Here is a 15,914-nt window from a genome sequence, read left to right on the forward strand (position 1 = left end):
TTGACACTTTTTTTTTTTGTGAGCCAGATAGCTGCCAAAAGGTTTAACGTACACATCGTTACGCTTCGAACACACCGACTGTGAGATTGCGTTTCGAAACACCAGAAGTACATTAATTTCCAATGGAACGCTGCATCAAGTTTTATGCGTAGACTTGACAGAAAGTAGCTAAATATGAATGTAGATTTTTTTGTTGCACACATATTCAGTAAAAAAAAAGTGGGATTACATAATAAAAACAGTTTGACTGGAGAATTTCTTTACATTTTTTTATTAATTTATTTGCCAAGTATATTATTTATTCGATGACATCCACAAATGAATTGTGAGAGCCTATAATATAATTTCCCTCAAATGCAGGTTTGGAAAGAAATGCAATAATAAATAGTCAAGATAGCAGAGTGGGCTCTTTCAACAATGAGACCAAAGTTGAGGAAGGTGGTCTTGATCGCGCTGTTGGGCCGGGACCAGCCACGCCGAAAGCGCAGGTCTGTGTGGGTCCAGAGATGGTTAAAGTCCCGAAAACAGGCAGGGGAGTTCCACCGTCTCATTCAACAGCTTCGAATGTTTGGAGAGGAATTCCGAAGTTACTTTCATCTGGACCGAAGCCAGTTCGATCACCTGCTCCAGATGGGTGGAGCCAGGATCGCCGGGATGGATACCAACTACCGGGAGTCCATCAGCCCAGTTGAACGCCTGGCAATTTGTCTCCGGTAAGCTACATTCTAGTACATTTTTAAAGCCATTGATACCATAATTGATTGATACATTGTTTTTATGTGCAACCTAGCTAGCTAAATGGCTCTCTAGTTAATAGTCCCTATTTGATATCAGATGTACTTTTACAGAATGTTCATTAGGACTATAACTTTTCCCAAAGTTGGTTTATAATCCTTTTTTAATTATGCAATGTTAACAAATGAAAAGAAAGTTGAGGTGCCTTCTGCCCTGATGAAGGTAGGCTAGTCTTCTCCAGGACCCATTGTTGTTCAAGACAGTTACATTCATTCATTACATTCTTATTGGACTCACATACACTCATAGAGAAAAAGGTTCCAAAAGTGTCCTGCTTTCCCCATAGGATTACAATTTTTGGTTCCAGGTATAACCCTTTGGGGAAAATGTTATACATGGAACCCAATAGGGTTCTACTTGGAACCAAAAGGGGTACTACCTGGAACTAAAAAGGGATCTCCTATGGGGATAGCCGGAGAACCGTTTAAGTAGACAGTACTATTCTTTCTAAGAGTAGAGTTGGCCTGGACTACAGTTTATTGATATAGTCATAGACTGAATTGTACTGTTTCAAGGCATTGTTAATGATGAGTATTACAATATAATTAGTAAAGCATAATAAACAGTATATGAGTAGATATAATATGTGGGTGGAATTCAAGTTATACACAATATTGATCATTATTTTGAATTATATTTTAGATTCTTGGCAACAGGGGACTCCTACAGGACCATTGGATTTAGCTTCCGAGTTGGACGGTCCATGGTAGCAGGCATTGCCCCCTCTGTGGCACAAGCCATTTGGGACTGTCTGGTTGGTGAATACATGCCTGTCCCCAAGGAGGAAGACTGGAGGGCCATCGTTGCCGAGTTCCTGGAATTTCCCCAACTGAAGGACTGAACCATAAATGAGTTATCAGCACGTTCAAAAGGGGGAGGGGTTGCTAGAACATCTTTAGGTCTTTGAAGGGTTTTGTTTTAAAGTTTGAATCTGTTGACAAAGCTTATAGTTTGGTCCACCCGAGAGTGGAATGTTGAGGACTGCCAGGGCTTTAAGAAACTGACGCCACCCAGGAGTGTAAGGGTTTTCCTCCTCTTCGTCTGAAGTGTAGCAAGGATCGGACCAAGATGCGGCATGGTAAGTGTCCATGGTTGTTTATTTAAAAACATAAACTCAACACTCAATGAATACAAAACAATAAACGTGAACAAAACCGAAACAGTACCGTGTGGCGAACAGACACGGAAACAATCACCGACAAAACAACAGTGAAACCCAGGCTACCTAAGTATGATTCTCAATCAGAGACAACTAACGACACCTGCCTCTGATTGAGGACCATACTAGGCTGAACACAGAAAACCAACCTAGAAACACAAAACATAGAATGCCCACCCAACTCATGTCCTGACCAACTAAAACAAACAAATAACACAAGAACTAGGGACAGAACGTGACAAGGAGGTCTTCTGTCATCAGCAATCTTGTGGGCTGCTGTGGTACTTTTAAGCAAGTCCATCATATGAGAACCCTTGACAACATCCCCCTGAAAGATACACTCTCCTTTGTCATTCCAAATAGCGGTCCCCTTTGAGTCTTTTATCTTGTTCATAATGTATCTAACATTTTTCCTGTTACGTGCCGGAACATGTGTCAACATGTCATGCATAACCTTATCTCAACATGCATTTGATCTTCAACCGGTAAGATCACCGGTCCAGGCATTACAGGGGCATGGCTCTCTTTGTGCGCGTCATCTTTTAAGGGGTCCGGTAGGGAAAGCGATAAATTATTGGTCTCTCTCTCTCACCTTGTTTTACCAAGGCCAAATACCTTTACAAGAGGTTTGTGTATTTTTGGACCTTATCATAGAGATTCAATCCTTTTCTGTTCAAAAGATCCTTCATGGACATATCCAAATCATTTCCCGCTGTTTGTCTGATATTTTCAGGACCCTGTAATTGCTGTTTAAGTCTATACAACTCTTGTTAAGGCACCAAGTACATTTGATTTGCCATCACACACTGTGTTCAACCCCCACGTCTGGCAGCAATAAGGCTAGTGATGAAGCACACGGCTATACTTAGTAATGGTAGAAGAAACCCCCCAGACTGTTGTATGGTATGTCTTTTCTTTTGAAGACTGGCCATTTTATTGAGTTTGATCGCGGCCTTTTGTCTCTTTAATTTTCTCTTTAATTTGTTTTTATTTTTTTAATCGGGTCAGGGTCAGTGGAATGTGTCCTTAAAGTAGGATTTCCTTCCAGGGTACATCTGCTGAGCTAGAAGAGTGTTTATTTGTAGTTTGTCTCTGGGGTTTTTGAACAATACCATGTAATTGGCATTCAAACTAATGGTACGGCTATTTTTACCTTGGTGAAACACATTCTGCACCAAGTAAAGCACGGACAGGTTTCGATGATGACTATATTGTGTAAAAGTTTGTGCAATTTCAGGATGTTCGCTACTGGAAAATAGCATATCGTCCAAAACCAGCAGATTGTTTTTATGGGGTAAAAGTTCATCATCAGACAGGATGCGGGTATTCCTTCAACTAACCTGATTTGTATTTTCTTCAACAACTTATCATACAAAGGTTGATAACATGAATAACACCACACAATATTGTCAGGTTTCTGAGATAATACATGTTCAGAATTTTCTAAAATACTTTTTACAAAACACGTTTTACCGCTATTGGATGGGCCTGCGATTAAGGCCGAAAATGTTAGTTGCAACCTGGGATCAAAACCTTCTACAGCAGCCATTATATCTTAAGGGTTAAGACACACGGGGCTTGTAACATAAGTCAGTAACCAAAGGGCAATGTGGTCCCGTCAGGCAAAAGCAATCTCTTGTCATAGACTACCCGGAATCTTTTAGTAAGTGGGGCATTACGTAGATGGAACCCCTTTTTATCCCTAACAATCTTTTTGTAGGAGTTAAACATTTCCAATTCACTATTACGGTCGTTTATGAACCCCTCGACCAAGCGTGTGATTGATTCCAAGTTTACACGCGGGGCATTTTCATAGTTTTGAGTCACGCCTTTGGCTTTCAACACCACGTGATTGTCTTTAGTCCTAAAATCATAGCTTTTGGGACCACAGGATGACCACTCTATGATATGGTCACCATCTTCGAGTTCACTCGTTAATTAAACCACACAGATAGTTGCTAAGAGGGGGATTCCAATCACTTGGTTTGCTTACAGAGTCTGTGTCATGATACATAACTTGCCTCTGCAACTGTTCCATGAGTGTGTGCAGTTCAAGTCGACCATAGGCCATGGTAAATGCTGCAAGAAACACATTTACATTACCCAGGGGTAGAACCCAGTTCTTGTTACGTCTCCATTGCACCAGGGCAATGTCTTGACTCAAGAATGAAAAATGTGAAATTTCGTATTGGTCCGAAAAAACAAATTCCATAAACTCTACAGGATCTTTAATGATCGATGTTGTTAGCCTATTGCTTCTCTGGGATAGTTTACCCCAAAGCGAGTTTAAATACAAGTTCGACAGATTTCGACAGGCTTTGTTGACCTCTATTCTGTCAGAGTCAAGACGTATACCTTGTCTGTCATGATAGTCCTGAATGTACTTGTCTTTGCTCTCTTGATCTGTGACAGATGCAGGATACCCTAAAGCCATTTGCTTGCATCTCAAGAAGGTCTTGATGTACTCTTTAAAAAGAGTGTCTGATTTCCTGGAAAAGTTCCACACTTCAAAGATTTTGGCCACACGATACCCCTTCTCTAGAGCCTTCCAGAATTCAATGGTGACTGTTACCGATACCATTATCCTGTGTGTGTGTATCCTGTGTGTGTTTCTTTTCTCTCTGTCTCCCCTCACAGGTGAACATCATCACTCCCCAATCAGTCAACAATCAACCCATCAATCAGAAGACACACCTCCTCCTGTTTCCTACCCTATCACAGGTCCTTCCCCATGGTTTAAAAACCCCATCATTTGTTTGCTCAATAGCTCAATCTTTGTAATGCCATGTGGGTAGATCTCTGTTCTTCATAGATTTCAGCAGCTCAATCTCTTTGTAATGCCATGTTGGTAGATCGCTGGTCTTCATAGATTTCAGTAGCTCAATCTCTTTGTTAATGCCATGTTGGTAGAGCTCTGTGTTTGACTCGCTCTCTGTGTATTAATTAACCTCTTCTTTTGTTGGAGCACCTCCAAATCACTTTGTCATCTCCTGTGAGTATTGTTTTGGTTATGGTGTTTGTTGCTGGTGGGAAAAGGGGGAAACCAAGACAAGTCGCCCATGGGCATACACTACCCGTAGGTAAACTTTGTTAAACACACTAGTTAGAACTGGGCGGACCACCCACTGTATTTTTGGTTAGTTAGTTAGCTGTTATTAAAGTAGGCTAGTCTAACTTAGGGGTGTTTTTGTATATTTATTGTTTCTTTCCTTGGGTCCAGCTCAGCCCCTTTTTCCTGCTCCCCCCATTACCGTGTGTTTATAAATAAACCCTGAGTTTGACGGTATTATTTCGGTTGTCGTGGTTATTTCGTTCACACTCACTTTGTCACAATTATAATTTACATGAGTTATGTTACGGGTCTCACTACCATCCCCCCTAGACTGTCGGGCCAAAAGGGATTCGTAACATAAGTGGGGGCTCATCCGGGATATGTCTTTACTGACACCCATGCCGCTCATGTAGATTGTTGATAGTGGTATAGTTCAGTGTTGAACGTCATAGCTGAAGTAGCATTAGTGTTTGCTATTTTCTTTGGCTCTTGTGAAGTAGTGTAAGATGGCTACTTTTGATTTGAAGTCCTTTTTGGATAATCCTTCATGGGAGGTTTTTGATAAATGTCGTAGAGTTGATTTAATGACCTTGGCTGACCATTATTCGGTATTGATTCCACAGAGTTTAGTTAAGGCGGAGGTTAAACAGCTGGTGTTAAATGTATTGTTGGAAGAGCAGGTGCTTGTGTTACCGCTGCCTGGGCATACTAACCCTGTAGGGGATGTTGCTGCTCCTGTAAGCCCATTGGTGTCTGATAGTGAGGGCGAGGCTAAAACACCAGCCACATTGTCCCATTTAGATCCACTCTCCCCACTGTCAAACGGCGATGCCAGGAGGGATGTCCGTTTAGCACAGTTACAACTAGAGGTGGAAGAGAGAGCCCAAATTAGGCGAGAGACTCTCCAGTTGGAGATGTGTAAAATTGAGGCAGAAAGGGAACGAGAACAGAGGCAGATGACGTTTAAAATGCGCCAGATGGAACTGGAGGCAGAGACAGCGAGGCTAGCCTTCGTTCCTGCTGTCACTATTAGTGAGTCGTCCTCACCAGCTGTGTCCTCAAACACGTTTGACATTAGTAGGCAGATTGCCTTAGTACCTTTGTTCAGAGAGTCAGAGGTTGACTCCTATTTTTGTGTATTTGAGCGTATAGCCGTAGCATTGAAGTGGCCTGAAGAGGTATGGTGCTTATTACTTCAGTGTAAATTAACTGGTAAAGCCCAAGAGGTTTTGTCAGCGCTACCTCTAGAGGACAGTTTGAATTATGAAGTGGTCAAAGCTACTGTTCTTCGTGCCTATGAGCTTGTGCCTGAGGCATACCGACAGAGATTTAGGTCTCATAGAAAGTCTTCTAGTAAGACTTATGTGGAATTTGCTAGAGACAAGGGAAATCTGTTTGATAAATGGCATGCTGCTAGTAAGGTAACTGATTTCAACTCTCTCCGGGAGTTAATCTTGTTGGAAGAGTTTAAAAATTGCTTACCCGAACGCATTGTAGTTTACCTAAACGAACAAAGTATCCTCCCTGGCAGAAGCGTCTGTGTTGGCAGACGAGTTTGTGTTGACGCACAAGAGTGTGTTTTCGGCTCATACTGAGAGTAGAACCACTGAGTTTCCTACCTTTAGCCCTAGTCGGCCAGCAGTGGTATATCAAGCACGCCAGAAGAATGAGCGTTCCTGTTTCTATTGTCATAAAGTGGGACATATGATTAATGATTGTTTCCTGCTAAAACGCAAACAAGGGATGCCTCTTCGTGCTAAGCCACCAACAGGTGTTGCTCTAATTCGTACAGTTGTGAGGTCTGCAACAAAACAGGTGCCTCAGGGTAACTGCAGTTTGAAAGTCTCAGTCCCCGACCGCAGTTATGAACCATTCATTTCCGAGGGGTTTGTGTCCCTAACGAATGACGGAGCGTCTCAGCGTCCGGTTAAAATCCTTAGAGATACTGGTGCGGCGCAGTCGTTTATATTGTCTGATGTGTTGCCCTTATCTGACGATACATACTGTGGTTCCAGTGTGTTAGTGCAGGGTATTGAAATGGGTTTTGTCCCAGTGCCGTTGCACTTTGTGAAAGTACACTCTGAGTTAATCAGTGGAATATTCAGAGTGGGGGTACGTCCTAAGTTGCCAGTGAAAGGTGTGACCTTTATAATGGGTAACGATATTGCCGGAGGAAAGGTAGTACCCGTATTGGAAGTATTGGATAAAAGTGACCACTCTCTCTCGAATGAGTTGGCACAGAGTTATCCACATGTGTTCCCCGCTTGTGCTGTCACTCGTGCTCAGGCACTACAAGAGGGTGACGTGATAGATTTGTCGAACACTGTTCTGTTCAAAGATGATGATCAAGAGGATGGATTGTGTGATACCTCTGAGAAGTTGATCACCTCTGACAAACAGCCCAGAAAAGAATTAAAGAACGTTGAACTTATTGCTGATGCAATACAGTTACCAGTCACTCGTGAGCAGCTGATTGCTAACCAAAAGGTTGACAACAAACTTGCTAAATGTTTTACTAGTGTTGTCTCGTTAGAAGAGGTGAAGAAAAAGAATGTGGCTTACTTCATTGATGGTAATCTCCTCATGCGTAAATGGAAATCCCATGTTGATGCGGGTGGAGATTGGAATGCTGTTTACCAAATAGTGATTCCTACAGCCTTTCGACAAAATGTGTTATCCCTTGCTCATGATCACCAGTGGTCTGGTCATTTAGGAATTACAAAGACGTATGATCGGATCCTTCGACATTTCTTTTGGCCGGGTTTAAAACAAGATGTGGCGCAGTTCTGTCGGACATGCCACACCTGTCAGATAACAGGAAAACCAAATCAGGTTATTCCTCCTGCTCCTCTTTGTCCTATACCTGTCATAGGTGAACCATTTGAGCATGTGGTGGTTGATTGTGTCGGACCGTTACCGAAGACAAAATCGGGTTACCAGTTTTTGTTAACGATAATGTGTATGGCTACAAGATACCCCGAGGCTATTCCTCTGCGAAGGATTACAGCCCCAGTAGTGAGTAAGCAATGACAAGTTTTTGTCTCGTGTGTAATGATTTTTTTTGTATGTTTTGTAAGGTTGACTTTATTGTTGATCTTGTGAGTATTAATTGTAATACTGTGATCGCAATCCCCCCTAGGGTTGCTCTTTTAAGGGTGGGAGTGTTACGGATACCATTATCCTGTGTGTGTGTATCCTGTGTGTGTTTCTTTTCTCTCTGTCTCCCCTCACAGGTGAACATCATCACTCCCCAATCAGTCAACAATCAACCCATCAATCAGAAGACACACCTCCTCCTGTTTCCTACCCTATCACAGGTCCTTCCCCATGGTTTAAAAACCCCATCATTTGTTTGCTCAATAGCTTAATCTTTGTAATGCCATGTGGATAGATCTCTGTTCTTCATAGATTTCACCATCCCCCCTAGACTGTCGGGCCAAAAGGGATTCGTAACAGTGACCCATATACCTGTCAGGGCTCTTTCTTGATCACAAGGTTTTTCCTGGTTGTTGTTTTCACTGCAGGTGCGAGAAAGGGGAAGGAAAAGTTTTCCTTGAGGTCCCTTGTAAAGCAACACTGGCAGAAACAAACCCCGGGGAGGGTGAACAGTTGTTTTTATCAGACCAAACTAGTTTTGTGGTAAGTCAAAGTTACAGTGAATAATTTCAGGATGACCCATAGGATAACAAGAGGAACTTCATTACATGAGGATAAAGGGATGTAAAATCTACATATCCAATTGTCTCATCGGGTTGCGCTACATACTGTAATGTCAAAGCATTGGTACGACCTCCATGCTAGGCCTGTCGGGGTTTCAAGGGTTCTGGTATGTCAAAGGTGGAAAGGAGAGCTTGAACATGAGGATCAGACTTTTTGAGTTCTGTCCACTCGTGCTCCCACATCACATTTACTTTCAACCCATAAGTAGCCTGTAAAGATTCCAATTTGTCTTGGAACTCCTGGTACATATTCCCAGAAGTCCTTTGGGTTAGGACACACATGGCATGGGGCACAAACAAAGATTTACAACCGTGGAAGAAACAACCGTTGTACTCAAACACTGTCTCAACACCATCAATCTCTGTGTATCCATCTCCGTGAAACGGCCCAATAGCCATCTCCCCTCTATTCAAAGCATGTTGAATAAAAATGTTTTCATCCTGGGCCAAGTACTCCAGTCATTGAATGGACCCCCTAGAGTATGACTTGAATTGTCGGCGGTAGTTGTCGATGGAATGGCTATAGATGCTGGGGGTAAAAAGTGTGTACGATAGGTTTTCATGCATGCCGATGCAATAGTTGTACAACTCCAGGGGTCAATGCCGGCATCTTTGATTACCTCTTCTCTGAATCTGAGGCATCCGTCACGCAGTATAACCACATCATTGTCACAGTATGACTCCATCTCTTTATAGAAATCCAAGGTAATATGACGTACTGTCTCATACCATGTCATGAATCTCTCTCGCTCTTTGGGAGACATTTGATCACACCTGTACATTTCGGGGCTGGGATAAGATCCAATATAATGTAGATTCACAGAGTTTTCATTTGAGCCAATCTCATGGGTAAGAAACTTGAACTGTCAATGTATCTCTGGTTGAAGGCGGGGTCTACAAAACACAAGATATTACTACCTTGCGCTATGACCCTGGGTGCAACGCCTTGTATCAAGGGGTTCAAAAGAAGACAGGAATCATAGTCTCTAGAATTGTGAGCTACAAACGTGAAGTTTCTGTACTGGGGTTTTCTGAAGTGTTTTAGAAAGAGTATTGCACAATTGGGTCCCTCTGCCCACCACTTGTCGACCTTGAAAGTCATGGTAGATACAAAAATAGGCAAATGAACCCCGGATTGCTGATTAGTCTCAAAGTCATAAAACACATATTTCTCTGAATGTTCATCTTCAGCCAAGGGCTGAATATAGCACTTGCGTGGCACTTCTTGAACCACTTCAGTGTCTCTGCTTTTCAAAGGCCCTTTACAGATTGGACAATGTATGATCCCACACACGTGAGGTTCGGGGTTGACTATTTTAAGGTTGTAATTGCAATGGCATTTTGGATATTTTTTGTTAATGTCACAACTGCTTACAGATTTACATGCCTTGTAGTGCCATGTTTCAATTTTGTGTTTTTCGTAGCAGTAGGCCGAACGACATGTGCATTGACAATCCGCACAGGGTGTTAGGGTTAAGGGTTGCATCGGACATTTTTCATCCTGACATACTGAACAGTTATAAAGACAAGAGTGCCTCCCCCCTTTCGGGTGTAGCCTGTATGACATGATGGACACACATATGGTGCTCCAAAAAAAGCTCTGATGTTGGTAATAGCATAATAATGGTTGTTTTGCACATAAAAGTACAGAATCTGAGGATGAGATTGTGGGTTGTTCTGGAATTTCCAGAGAGCTGAATTAGCTCTACTATGGTACAAAACCACAATCCTGATGTTCACAAATTTTTCAAATTTGACTGTCAGAGAAAGCCACAGCCTCCTGTATACCTAGACCGACGGAATTTTGGAGCTCCCTAGCCTTTTGTAAAGCCTCTAGATCAGTACATCCAGGGTTGAGTAAATGTGATAGGCCTATTGCACAGCATAACTGATTACCAGCATTGTTAACGTTTATGAGATATGCCTTCTCATTGTTTATGATTTCTGATTGCATGAGACTATCAAGTTTCCTTCTCTGGACCCCTCTGCCTAGGAGTTGGTGAACTATTTGTACAACAAGTTCTAGGGTCCTATCAGCTATGATGGCTAAATTAGATTGAACAAGGCGCTCCAGCAGGGCTATAAATTGTTCAAGATCTGCTTCGCCATTGGGTAAAACAAGAGATGCTATGTTTTGCATACTATCTCCACATATTTCAAGTTGTAAGACATCACGAGGTTCTGCAAAATCTGTAGCCATTTCTAAAAGTTCGCCAAGAGTATCCAAAATCATCACATAAAAACTGCATAATCAAGGCTTTGATTCATACATGTGAAATAAAAAAAGGGACAAATCTCTGTATTGCTGAATTTATTGCGGTACACAACATGGACACATCTATCAATACGATCACCACTCTGATTTATTACACAATTTTCCAATTCCTCAGAAACATTGTGGGGTTGCTCAGTCTTCGGACATAGGAGTTAAAGGAGGTGTGTGTGGGGGGGAGGGTGTTGAAGATGTTGTGCTCTCATTCATTTGGTTAATTAAGGATATGAGTTCCGTGGGGACCTGTGATAATGGGTGTTCATGTGTCTGAGTTATTGATGGAGAGGTTGGCCCTGTCTCATTTATTTGGTTAATTAAGGATATGAGGTATGTTGGTATTCTAGAAGTATCCATGTTACATACAAATTGTATCGCTTGTTTGGGCGTTTTTTTTTTTTTATCAGATTGTTGCTTAACAATCTATGTTCTATGCCAGAAGTGTAGATCTTGACTGTATTGACGCCTCAGTAAAGCAACCATACGTGTGTGTAGCTGAACCTCTCTGGCTTTTAGAGCCCTGTAAAAGGCTGTGAGAAACCTATCTTGACGATCAATTTCAGGATCTGTGTCCACATTGAGACTATCTTCAATGAATATTGTTTCTACCTCAGAATTGACTTTATCAAGCTGTTTGGCGGCTTCATACATCAACACATCGTCTTCCTCATCATTGTCATTTACAGCGTTGAAATTATCATCGGGTTTAGATGTTTTACTCTGTATGTCATGGGCGCCGCCTTCCTCCTCGGCCTCTTCCTCTAGACATATTGTGCCTTCTGTGTCTATATACGCCTGGGAGGAGTCTGAAAGAAAAATATATACAAAATAGTGTATTAAAAATTAAATGTATATTATATAAAAATTTCAAATGCATATCAAATATATTAATATATTAACGCAGTTCTCGCTGTTAGGGCTTGGGGTTTTAGTTAAATTACCTCTGGTTGTTTGATGCTTGTTTTTCTGAGGAATCCTCGATAACACGGTTCCTATCCCAAGGTCCTCTGGCTGTGTAGATTCTGCATGGTTTGTATAGCTGTCGTTGGATTCATTATTTACATTATTTGACATTGTCTTAACATATTCTATCAAAAATTTAAATATAACGAATAAAAAACTGGTCATACCGTATCCATAGAGAGCATGCTCTTGAATCCAATCGTTTTCAGGCCAGTCGGCCTTCTCGGGCTGGGGTGATTCTGTGAGGTGTACTTGAGCCACAGTTCTGCGGAGTCTTGAAGTATTGTGATGCGCTTTAGGTGCTAGATTATATAGCGATTGGGTGGAGTTTCCTGGGGGTGTGTAGCTGTGTGTTAAATCTACGATTCGCGTGTTTGTTGTTTTGGTAAAGCAGGCCGTACAGAACGGTAGAATATCGTCGGTTTCAGCGCCCCGTAGTCAGTCACAGGTGGAGTCCATAATGCCTCAGGTATTATTGTTGTGGGGCTGTCAGCTGTAAACTCAAGATTAGCTTTTTAAAATAGTGTACACACTTTTGTTTAATGCTTAATGTATAAAGATTATTACGCATTTTATTTTTGGATTTACGTCAAAAATAGCTTGAGGGCATAGGGCTGCGTAAAGAAAAAACGGCCTTTGTTTGTTCCTCAGAAACCCCATCTGGAACAGTTATAACATCTAATGTTGGATGATCCAAATCAATTATTCCCGGTAGCAGCTGTGTAAATGTTGGGTATCCTATAGACGGTTTAAATAATATAAAAAATATAGTTATACAAAATAGATACATTTTAACTTTAAAAAAGACATACATTTGACATAAAAACATACAGGAAAATTCGATGTCCTCCACTTTTAGAATATCTGCAAAAACCAAATATAACAACTGTCTAATGTTTGAGGAAACCTTATTAGGGAGAGGGAGAGGGAGAGAAAGAAAGAAAGAGAGAGAGTTCCAACAGTGCAGTAATATCTAACATTTAATATCAAACAATTCCCACAAATTACCTAACGCACACACAATCGAATATAATATATTATTTCCACATCCTCACCTTCAAAATTCTTGCAGAAAGGCTTCTCTTCATGTGTAAAGACTTGAAAAGAGTTTTCAGAGCAACCTCTGTGTCCTGACTGAGACAATGTATGGAATGAATTTAGGGGGGTCTAGGCATATTCTATGTTTGGTGGGATTGACTGTTGATCCCCCACCCATCCTCGGGAAATAACACCTGTGGTTTTGGGGGAACCCTACTTGCAAATGACCCCTAGTGTTTAAAACAATGTTTAGAAAAAAAAACATTGTATTAAAAACAAATGCAGAGACACACACACACACACACCTTTTGAGGTACATAGACAGAGAGAGCCTGATATTAAACCTCCTTGAAGGTAAATGAGATGCTCGGGAAAATGTTTTGTTTTGAGAACCCTATGTGCAAATGACACCCTAATGTTAAATTGTTTCAAACACAATTGCAGAGACACACACATACCTTTTAACACATACAGACTTTTTAAACATGTTATAATTAGTTAAACAATTTTACTATCCCTTTCTTACAGAAAAAGGGGAGGCTCTATGGTCAACCAACACATCCATCCGTCTCTAAATCCCCATCTTCAGCGTCTGACCGGTTCAGACAATGTCTCTTCCCCGCACGATATCCCGCTCCATCCAGGTTCCGTATGTTTTCTTTCCCTGGATAGATCAACCGTCTTGCCTTTAGGCCCTGGGTCTGTCTTAAGGATAGAAGCGCCCATTGGTGTAATTGTTCACGATGTTGGAAAATATTTTCCAGTTTCATCATGTTAAGGAACGTATGTTAACCTCCCACCTAAAGCTAAAGACAGTTAGTAGTTGACCTCCGTGCAGGCTTTTGAAAATACATACGAACTAACTGATTTGGTTGCATTGGAACTATTGAATTCAGAACAACCTAAAATTGTCACTTTGGAGTCGGGACTTTACGCCACTGAAAAGATTCTTATAGCTTTCAAATCATCTTCCTCGCAGACTTCCTCTTCCAGTGCGTCCCCATCAGGGTTGTCCCACTCAGGGTCTGTTCGATCTGGCATAGCGCAAGCCGTATCTTAAGCCATTCTCTCATCCACAGCGCAGGAGAAAAACTCCAGGCTTTTGTCTGAAAAAGGGTGCTGTGGCCACTGTTTGTGAAAATCTTCACAGTTGAATCGTCCGGTTGGAAAACGTAACCCATATGGCCGTCACTCATATCCAGCACTCCATTAAAACAATCAGGGGCATCCCAAACAATGTCTTTGATGGTTTTGTCATTGTGTTCTTGACACGAGGAACACAGTACACCTACAATTTGTCTAGGAGACATGTTTAATTTCTTCTTTAGTGTTCTGGGTTTATTTTAACTTCTTATTTAGTGTTCTGGGGTTTATCGAGGTCGCTCGTAGTGTTCACAGCACTTACTTATACTCCGGCTGCCCAATACCCCGGACATTACTGTTTCATACACAACAGCCAGGCCATAAGTTAACTACAACAGGGGGCCATACTCTTTGAAATGTTCAAACACATTCCACAGTTCAACGAGGTCACTACACAACAATCATCATGACAGCTTTAAGCTTTAACATAAACAGATGCACTATCTGCACTATTTAGAACGGAAGGACAGGATGCACTATCTGGTTAAATAAACACTCACTCGATACCGTGAGAACGGAAGGACAGGATGTACGTATATGGGCGTAACCACGTGACACATAAAATAGGTCCTAAATCAATGCTTTGACAGATGCCGTCTACTGTATTCCCTCTGTTAGGGTATTCAGTAGTTGGAGTGTAAGTAATCGGCGTGTCAGCAGTTGGAGTGTCAATAGTTGGAGTGTTGGTAGTTGGTGTGTCGTAGTTGGTGTGCCGGTAGTTGGAGTGCCGGTAGTTGCAGTAGTTGGAAGGTCAGTAGTTGGCGTATCAGTAGTTGGAGTGTCATTAGTTGGAGGAGCACTAGTTGGAGTGTCAGAGGTTATAGGAGCAGTAGTAGTTGGGGTAGTTATGTCAATGGTGGTTGGAATGGCAGAGGATGTGGTGAGATCCCCCTGTGATAAAGAGACTTTAAAAAGAGAATTAACTCAGTTAACCACATAAACAAGGGAACATAGTGCCAGTTGCTATAAACATAGGAGATGATCCATGCTGTTCCAGTTTCATTGTGTCTGAATCAGTGTAGAAATGTTTTCTACTGTAGTTTATGAGAGAAAGAAGTCATTATCACTGCCAATAAACGGCTGATAGCAAAGGCTACTCTGTTATCAACTGTATCTGAGACCTGACAGTAGTCTATTCACAGTATGTAAACAATGGCTTAACCGTAAATCGAACGTGTTTGGATAAAAGTCTGAAACAATGTCTTCATTGATGCTATTTTATCCCTCGCAGCAAACAGAGAAAACATCAGTCAATCATTGATTATAAACCAAACTAAAAAAGTAAGGTCATATATTGGTAATAATCATTTGATAAGTTAAATGCATCATACATTTTTGCACATCTGAATTGAAAGCAATTTTCCAACATAATTCTCAATCACAGAAGACTCTTAACAACAGTATCAAACACTGAGTATACCAATCATTAGGAACACCTTCCTGATGTTGAGTTGCACCTCCACACACTTCTGCCCTCAGAACAGCCTCAACTCGTCAGGGCATGGACTCTACAAGGTGTCGAAAGGGATGCTGGCCCATGTTGACTCCAATGCTTCCCACAGCTATGTCAAGTTGGCTGGATGTCCTTTGTGTGGTGAACCATTCTTTACCCACAGGAAACCGTTGAGCATGAAAAACCCAGCAGCATTGCAGTTCTCGCCTGGCACCGATTACCATACCCCGTTCAAATATACAGTGGGGCAAAAAAGTATTTAGTCAGCCACCAATTATGCAAGTTCTCCCACTTAAAAAGATGAGAGAGGCCTGTAATTTTCA

The 15,914-nt window shown here is 41.6% G+C and overlaps 1 long non-coding RNA gene across 1 annotated transcript; it reads right to left on the bottom strand.

Moving 5' to 3' along the window:
- Window positions 1-11,035: 11,035 nt before the first annotated feature.
- LOC110527088 lies at window positions 11,036-12,563 on the bottom strand. Its single transcript, XR_002474067.2, has 3 exons — window positions 12,125-12,563; window positions 11,936-12,033; window positions 11,036-11,800 (listed from the first exon to the last, which is right to left on the bottom strand). It is a non-coding gene; the product is annotated as an uncharacterized LOC110527088 (long non-coding RNA).
- Between the last annotated feature and the right edge of the window lie 3,351 nt (window positions 12,564-15,914).

The sequence above is a fragment of the Oncorhynchus mykiss genome, chromosome 7, assembly GCF_013265735.2.
Source record: "Oncorhynchus mykiss isolate Arlee chromosome 7, USDA_OmykA_1.1, whole genome shotgun sequence".
Classification (NCBI taxonomy): domain Eukaryota; kingdom Metazoa; phylum Chordata; class Actinopteri; order Salmoniformes; family Salmonidae; genus Oncorhynchus; species Oncorhynchus mykiss.